Below are 9,572 nucleotides of genomic sequence, written 5' to 3' on the forward strand. Positions count from 1 at the left end.
TTTTAGTGACAATCATGTATTGCTTTACAATTATATGTAAAAAAAAAAAAAAATGTAATTATTTATTTTTTTAAAGTCTAAATATGATATTTGGCCTCAATCATCTGAGGCCTGGCACCCCCCCTGCGATCTTTGGCGCCCCCCAGGTTGGGAACCACTATCATGGTCGATAGTATCAAATGCAGCACTAAGATCGAGCAAGACAAGAATAGAGACAAGTCCCTTGTCTGAGGCTATTAGAATGTCATTTGTGACTTTAACCAGAGCTGTCTCTGTGCTATGTTGTGTTCTAAAGCCAGACTGAACATCTTCAAATAAATCATAGTTTTTTAAGTAATCACACAGCTGTTTTGCAACCGCTTTCTCAAGAATTTTGAGAGGAACGGAAGATTAGAAATAGGTCTATAGTTGGCTAAAACCTCTGGATCGAGGTTGTGCTTTTTAAGAAGCGGTTTTATCACTGCTACTTTGAATGATTGTGGAACATAGCCTGATAATAAAGACATATTCATAATATTTAATAAAGAAGTGCTAATTAATGGAAAAACTTCTTTTAACAGCTTAGTTGGAATCGGGTCTAAGATACACGTTGATGGTTTAGAAGAGAGAATCATTGAATTTAATTGTTCAAGTTTTATTGCTGAAAAGCATTCTAGTTTACTATCTAGCGTAATATTAGAACTTACGTTTCCGGGAGCTGTTGATAACACTATACTAGTCAAAGGCAAGAGGTCATTGATTTTGTTTCTAAGAGTAACAATTTTATCGTTAAAAAAGCACATAAAATCATTACTACTGAGTGCTATGGGAATAGAAGGCTCAGTCGAGCTGTGGCTCTCTGTCAGCCTGGCTACAGTGCTGAAAAGAAATCTTGCATTATTCTTATTCTCATCTATTAATGAAGAGTAGTAGGCTGCTCTCGCTTTACGCAGTGCTTTCTTATATTCATTGAGAGTAATATGCCAAATTAAACGAGATTCTTCAAGTTTAGTGGAACGCCATATCCTTTCAAGTTGTCTCGACTTTTGCTTTATTTTGCGGGTTTCGGCATTATGCCATGGAGCTAATCTATGTTGTTTTATTTTCTTCTTTTTCAAAGGAGCAACAGAGTCTAATTTTATTCGCAGCGCATCTGTAGCACTATCGACTCACTATATGAGTAGAGCCAATGTGGAGGAAGATATACAGCGTCTGACCCTCTGAGGGAAGCCCGCTGCTTCTGAGGAACATATGCCTGCTGTAGAAAAGCTGGCAGACTTAATGTATCTCTCAAAAGCCTTCAGACATATTCAGCACAACACACTAATGGGCTTTAAAGTGTGCACACTAACTGCAAAGCTGTGGGACAGGTGCTTTGTCGGGGTAGATAGTAAACTAGTGAGGTGTTGTGCCTCTTCTCTCCCCTCTGACACTCCCTCAGGGTTTGTGTTATGATTGTTGAACCCTGAAAGAAAGTCATCCCTCCACTCTGTACAGCAGAGGTCTCTAAACATAGCAAAATGATTTATATGTGGATGATGTGTGAATCAGCTAAATCAGTGCCATAATGTGACCAGGGTTTGTCAATGCTGCTATTTGACACAGTTTGTTTTGTGGGCCTTTTTTTATATATGTGACTGTATCTATTATGGCAGTAGTGCAATTTTTCAATGAAAATGAACTTGAGCTCCACAATCAGTCTACTAAGCCATTAGTCCATCAACAGGAAAACGAAAACCAACTTCTTTGATCATTGATTTATCGTTTAGATAATTTGTAATGGTGGAGATAAGCTGTTTAAGACTTCAAATATAGTGATGTTCTGCTTTTCTTTTTTTGGACTGACAAATCAAGATCTTTTAAGAGATGCTTTGGACTTTTTCTGACATTGTATTGACCAACAATTAAGGAGGACGTATTAGACTCTGATTGGCTGGCTGGCTCTGTTGTGATTGGTTAACCGCAGAGAAGTGTCAGAAATGTACCGCCTTTTAACCTACAATGTGTTGGAGCACTAGGTAGACCCTCCAGAAAAACGCGGGCAAAAATCCTTTATTATGCGGGCTAAATTCCTTGATTATGCGGGCTAAAATCCTTGATTATGCGATTAAACATGCGGGGTTTTTATGTGATTTTATGCGGTGAAATTGCGGGAAGTTGCGAAATATGCGGAAAGTTGCGAAATATGCTAAATATGCGGGGAAAAAGAATAACAATTTTTTTAAATATTGGGCTGTCTTATTTATTCTCTCTCACACACAACCTGCCACTAACGTTAAACCCCTTTACTATTCAATTAAACACATTCAATGTTTATTTATTGTAAAAGCAATTGGGCTTTTTTTATCTCCCACACACACACACACCCCACACACACACACACACACACACACACGCACACACACACTTATCCGCCTCATTCCGTTTTTATTTACTCGTTNTTACTCTCACAGTAGCCTCTACTACTTTGTATTGTCTCACATAACTATTCACAGTTCAAAGGCTGCTAATTTTGGTCCAAAAGCAATTTGCCTAATACAGTGCAACCACAAGGCTATCTACTGTATTTGAATGACAAAAGATGACACTCACCTTAAAATGTCCTTTGTGTAGTATTTCTATTTGTCTTAACTGTCGGAACTTGTCCAGGCATGATAAGTGGGAGTGGACTTGACATCCTTAACTCAAGGTGTAGAACAATTAAGTTATCAAGCCCATTGCATTACTTGCTACAACTTGAATTCTGTTTTAAGTGAATTAACGCAGAAATCAGAGTTCAAATTACAGTACACACAATATTAAGTTGATGTAATAACCAACATTATTACGTCAACACAACTTATAAATTAATGTTTGCAACTTAAAATGTTTATCTAAATCAATTAACTCACATTTTTATCTTGCAACCATGCATTTAATTAAGTGGAGTTGAAAGGTTGCCAGAATTCGTTTTTAGAGTGTATGCAGAGTAGTTAAGAGAGCTAATGGTGACGTGCTGTAGCGATGAATCGGGACAGGAAGGAGTAGAGGCTGGGCCAACAATAGGCCAGGTCTCTATTACCTCTCTATTGTTAGCCATGGCCGGGCTATTATTATAGCCTGGAGTGAGACACAGACAGCTGACTGCAGCAGCCCACCTCCTGCTCCCAGCAGGAACAACAACACCATGGAGAGCCTGTGAGGAGGCACTGATGGGAGTTGAGAGGGGGGGTTAAGAGAGCGCCACAGAACATCACTATCTACTACAGTTTAATGTTTCTGTAACACTTTGTACAAAGAGCATATCCAAAGTGCGTTATATGCAGGGTTTAGAGGGTTACTTTAAAAATGTGTTCCGTTCCAATTACTTATTACCTGTTATTTCACCACCAGTAACCTAATCTAAGTATTACATCATTAAAGTAACCTAACTTTCCTTTACTTTCATTACCTCGACAACAAATACAGACAAGACAACATTTATTTTAATATTTTAATGAACTCTATTCTGTAAAACAAAAAAGAATGTATTCTTAGGAAAGAAAAAGCCAAGATATTTAGCATCAAAAATGTGTCCGCAGCTCAATGTTTCATTAAGCTTATTCAAGCAGCTATAGACCAACAATGAAAGTTGCAAGACCTGGGAAGTATGTGTTAGCATGTGCATCGTAATATATCGTTCTTTATTTGCAATCTGGACTCCTACACTCATAATTCCCATATTTTATAATGTGCCAGTTATCTGGTTACAACTTATCTTTCTGTAACTTTGAGGGAATACAGTTAACATTGAGTATGTAATCCTGTTACATGTATTGTGTTACTCACAGAGCCTGATTATGAAGGAGTTCAAAGACATTAATGCCTCCTGTGACCTACATGTAATAAACACATATTAAGCTTTCCGATGAAATATATAAATAAATCATAAGCTATTAGTGACTTATCATTTCTAGAAGTATCTTACAGATGCTCTTGAATATAAACTAGGAGTTGACTGAGGCAGCCTATAACACATGTGTACTCCCTTAAATATCCACCACCTAAGCAATCAGCTGTAGTAAGGACTCATAGACTAATAGTCAATGCAGTGTCATACATTATCAATGTTGTTTAGTCCAGTACATACTGATTCACTGGCTTGCAGAACATCAGCTACTCCTCCTGTTGTCCACACAAAACATAACAATACAAAAAAAGAAGCTTCCGGACAATACAACTATATAATTAAGGAAAGTATAATCCTATCTGTTATCATACTAAACATGTAAATATCCGTATAAACCAGGGGTGTCCAGACTTTTTTCACTGAGGGCCACATATGGAAAGGGCTGGGCAACTCAGTAGAGGTGATGTATGTTGCCTCATAAGTTAAGTATAAGTTAGCTAAATCAATCAAATGTAGGTACATGTGGCTTGATACTTGAATATGCTTTTACGAAAAAAGAAGCCCTCCTCACAGCTTTCCATAGGGTTTTAATTATTTTGTTACAAAAAGTGTTGGCAGCTCATCCCTTAAAACAGAATCTTCAGAATGTTTATAATAGGCGCTTTCACACCAAGTACTGCCGTACTTAGTTCATGAGAACTCAGTTCTCATGAACTAAGTACAGATCGCGTTCACACCGGAATAAGTTCCTGAGGGAGGATTAGGCAAATGAAACCGCTGACGTCACTTCTTCTTCTGCTTTGGGTTTACTGGCAGGCCGCAAACAACTTCACGGCGTATACTGCCACTAAGTTCTAGTTCCGTATTTTTTTGGTGTGAACGCACATTTTCGGAACTATACTGGGAAAAGTACTCCGGTGTGAAGGCGCTTAATAAGGGGAAATAGGAAGGGTATATTTCAAGCTTGTTATGCAAATAAGTTATTGGCCTTTTTTTGTATTCAACTAAGATTGGTTAGGAAAAGGTTTTCAATTTTAGTTGACTGAATTTATTTGAAAGTTGGGCTTACATGAACATTTTATTAAAGTATTTGTACATGTATATTTAAGAAGTACAATATAAGAAAAGCACCAGCTTCACATGTGGGCCATATTGCATTATACTTTTAGAATTTGCAGCAGGGCTGTAGTTTGGACACCCCTGGTGTAAACACTTATGCATCTATACATATATCCATACACAAATATCATAGATGCTGAATAAACATATAATGTGATATCTTACACGTATAATGTACTAAAGTTAGGTCTGCTTAAATGTTTTTTAGGTTATGTTGCTTTACCATAAAGCTTTATTGTGGTGAAAAGTTGTATGTAATGCATTTGTATGCTTGCAAAATGAACTGTCCTGCATTCTAAGATGTTACTTTGTAAGATGCTGAAATTCAAATAATCACAAATAAATGTGTTAGCTTTATGGAACATCATGTTATATATTATGTCTTCAAACTACTGCAAGGGCTGCATAGAGTTGTACATGGTCATTCCTTGACAAAATGTATTTTTTTATACTTTAACCCTCCTATTGACTTTGTTTCCCCCCCTTTTACTTTGGTGTTCGCGGTCAAATTTGACCGGTCCTGTTTTAACTGCTATTATATTAACACAAAAATTGCGTGTGCCAGGTGTGATCCATGCGGGGGGATGGGCACATACGAGCGGGAAATGTGTCAAATTGTTCTGTGTGTGTTTGTGTTTGCCAGGTGTGATTCACATGGGGGGAGGGGCACATAAGAGCGGGAAATGTATCAAACTGGTGTGCGTGTGCGTGTGTGTGTGTGTGTGTGTGTGTGTGTGTGTGTGTGTGTGTGTGTGTGTGTGTGTGTGTGTGTGCGTGTGCGTGTGCGTGTGTGTGTTTTATCTGATCCGGATGGTTACTAATTCCTTTTCTTTATGGTGGTCATTTTTGACCGCGAACACCAGGTGTTACAAAGTTGACTAAATCATCCAAAATTCAATGAAAGTGGTGATCAGCCATTGCATATGTTCAAATGTCTACTGTGAAGGATATCATAAAGACTTAATGCAATCGAATGTAAAACAAAAAAGTTATGGTTGATGAAAGTAGTAAATCGGTCAGATTTGACCCGAAGACAACAGGAGGGTTAAATATATTATAGATTTTATACAGTTATAATACATTTTAGATACTTCATTGTAAATTCTACCCTTTTTTTAGCTGCTGCTCTTACTGTAGCATTAGAAAGCTTATTTTTGGGGATTGAATCTGAGATGTTTCATGTACAAGGAACCAGTGTAAAGGCTGAAACTAGGCCTTTGCTGACCACGAGACTGGAAATAATGTGGAACTAGCAAAACTGGACAACATTGGTGCTCAAGGAGCTTTCTGATTCTTCACCGTGTAAAGTATGGGCTCAGAGGAGGACACGGAGCTGCAATCAGCTGTCTCTGTCTGGCTACTGGAGTTGGAGAAGGGGCCCACACAGGGGGGGGGGCAGTGACCTAGTGGGGTTAGGGGCTGGAGTTTCTACAGTATTCCCAGTGGAGCTGTTGAGTGGTGTATGGGAGGAGCTGTGACGTTAGCAGGGGACAATGTCAGCTGCCAAGAAAGTGCTGATCACAGTCGGAATAAAATGTATCTGTGTCAGGATGAATAAAGTGGGCTGACAGGGGGAGCAACCAAGCATTCACGTACAAAGACAGACGCACACCATTACCAGAGCAAACACGCAAGAACACAAACATGGTGTGTCACTACCTCTGACTAAATGTTGCTCATATACACCAAACTATTAAAATGCACATAATTGCCATACTTGTGAATGTGTGGGTGATTACACAGAACAAATTGAAACCATATGTTTTAATTAAATGCATTATGTCAGCAGATTTCACATTATTAGGTGAGTTGAAAGCAATAATATTGAGTTTAAATACAAAATATTAGGTTCAACTTAATATTATTGCTTTCAACCAATGCGGTTATGTGAAATGTGTAGATATAATACATTTATTTAAAGTCAACATTTCAGTTTTTTCAGTGCAGCTGACTCTTTGCCACTTGGAAATCTCTCAGGAGGAGAGATATGGAGCAGCTCAATTGAATCCTGGCAGGTAATCTAAGCAAACAGATGTATTTTAGTTATATTTGGCGGCAGATTAACCACTTCCCCGTCGCTCAGAAAATCTGCTGTTGCCAACCCTTGTTTGACAATCTGAATATTAGTCCTTGGTCAGGAGGTCTGGGTGCGCGCTGTTAGATTGCCTATTCTGATGAGCGTGCCCCGCAGATTCAATCCTATCTGAGCTTTCTAAGGGCCCAGCTGCGGTCGCTCGCCGAACCCCCCACACCGAGGCGCTTGCCCTCTCACCGTCCCTCCTGCCCTGCTTATCGTTACCTTGCCTGCGCCCCGTGCCTGAGGAAGTTATCAGCATTCCATCCCCTGCCCCCCCTAATCCTCACTGAGGTGCAGAGAACGCGTTAAGTAGCACGTCTTCTGGCATTTATTAGAGAGGTACAGGTGTCTCAGTCTTTAAATTAGATGCAATTTTTAGCTCTTGCTCCTTTTCTTGGAGATTTTCATGGGGATGTACAGTAGAGGTGGTACAATGGGGGATTTCTGTCTTATACATCCTGCAGGGATAATGCTGACACGGTCTGTGCATGTTGGTTTTCCCTTATGTGTCTAAGTGGAGTACAGTAGCACATTCTAAAGGGGCTTTGGGGGTAGAATGCAGCTTTGAGTTTCTGCTGGTTTTTTACAGTGATCACATTTAGCGTTTTTTTTGTTGTATTTTGGACATTCCCTCACAAATAAGCACAATATTAGTATTCTTACACATTATGACACTTTCTATGTTTTGTTTTCGTTTTATTCTGATAAACACCATGGAAATAACACACTTTTCCAATTGGTCATCAAAAGAAGAATGTAACAGAAGAGATGTGATGAAGCAGCACAAAAAAATGTATATGAAATATATTTACCCAGTGGTTCATACTTTTCACAAATCATACCTACAAACAATGCTGAGCCAATGCAGATATACGTCGATTATAGGAGATATTACACAAATAGTGTACATACTAGTACATTGCAAATATGTATCAAGTTATAAACAAGTGTATCTTGTAATAACAATTTCTTTTTTAATTGCATTCCTAACATTATGCCTATGCTGGTCTCTGTCATAAGAAAATCATCTATTTTGGGCCTTGTTACTTAAAAATACCACGGTAATAGAAAAAACCTTTATATGCATGCATTGTTGCATTTTCTTGAAACATTTGAAAAGTTGTCCTATTTTTATTAAAATATTACACATAGACATTAGACTGTTTTAGAACCAGGGAGTTACCTGACGAGGTGTGGTCTATGTATAATCATGACAATATGTTTTAAAGGTCACCTATTGTGCAAAATCTACTTTTTCATGTCTTTTATACATAAATATTTGTCCCGTGTGTAAAGAGATTCTGAAAGATTATTTTTGTCCTGATCCATTTATATAAAGACCTCTCTGAAAATGAGCTGACCAGATTTTGGCCACTTATGTTGTTTTGGGTTGTGTAACCATTAGCCAATCACCAACCAAGGTAACACCCGCCCACCTTATCACCTGAATCTCCTCCTAGAGCACCATTGTGTTTTTTAAAAACCAAACATCTCGTTGAGGGGCGGGGGGAGTGGCAGTTCATTAGCTTTTAAAACTACGGACACAAGATCATCACTTTTGGAACAGGTCTGAAACAGAGGGGTTTATGGCCTGCTACAATGCAGGATCTGTTTGGTTTTTCAGCCAAACACTTTCACAGAGACATGTTTTGTATATCTGAGACCTATAATATATTGTTGAAAAAGAATATTATAGGGGACCTTTAAGGGATATTTAGCTGTTGAGTCTTTCCTTTGGCTCACAGTAGTGACATCACCAGTGAAAAGTCAGACTAGAGTGCCACTACTTTCTAGCTACCCACATGCCAACTGTTTTAGCTGCTCCACCAACATCTGGCTGATGCTTGAGAGGGAAATACTCCTGACTTGCAGCACTTTGCTTAAAGACAGGATTAGAGGAATAGAGAGGGAGACCAGAGTCACTGTTGGGCATGCCCTGTATACTTTGGGCAGGGGAGGTGGTGTAATTCGAAATGTATGTATGTATGCCTTTGGTGGCATGTGTGGAAGCACAGTACAGTGTGAGAGAATACTGTGTAAGAGAATGAACAGAATATTGGTAGAGATTGGTATTGTTCATTTACAAAAGTGTGTTTTAATATGTGGCTGAACATATTGTATACAAATACACCATTTGATAGAGAGGCAGACTTACACAAAGTGTGGGTTTTAGTCTTTGCAGAGTAGAAAAAAATACTTTTAATATTCATTACACTAGATGAGTAAAATAAGTCAAAGCTAAGACAATACATGACTAACTAACAGAGATGTGTGGTAGCAGATGGACTTGTTTATAACTTGATTTAAAAAAAAGCATTTTCGGCCACATGGGGGCAGCGTAACTAGCTGTTATGACACCATTGACTTGATATCACCTTAATAAGTCAAAATGTGAATGTGTTTTGCTCTCCACCAACTGCTGTGGGAAATCTCTGTCTCTTAGCGACTCTATGCTCCACTACCAGTGGTTTGCTGTGTCTGTCTGTAGCCTACAGTGAGATCTTTCCAACACTACCGCAAAAAAAGAGT

This window comes from Notothenia coriiceps, unplaced genomic scaffold (genome assembly GCF_000735185.1).
Source record: "Notothenia coriiceps isolate Sejong01 unplaced genomic scaffold, NC01 NC01_scaffold00037250, whole genome shotgun sequence".
NCBI classification, from domain to species: Eukaryota; Metazoa; Chordata; class Actinopteri; order Perciformes; family Nototheniidae; genus Notothenia; species Notothenia coriiceps.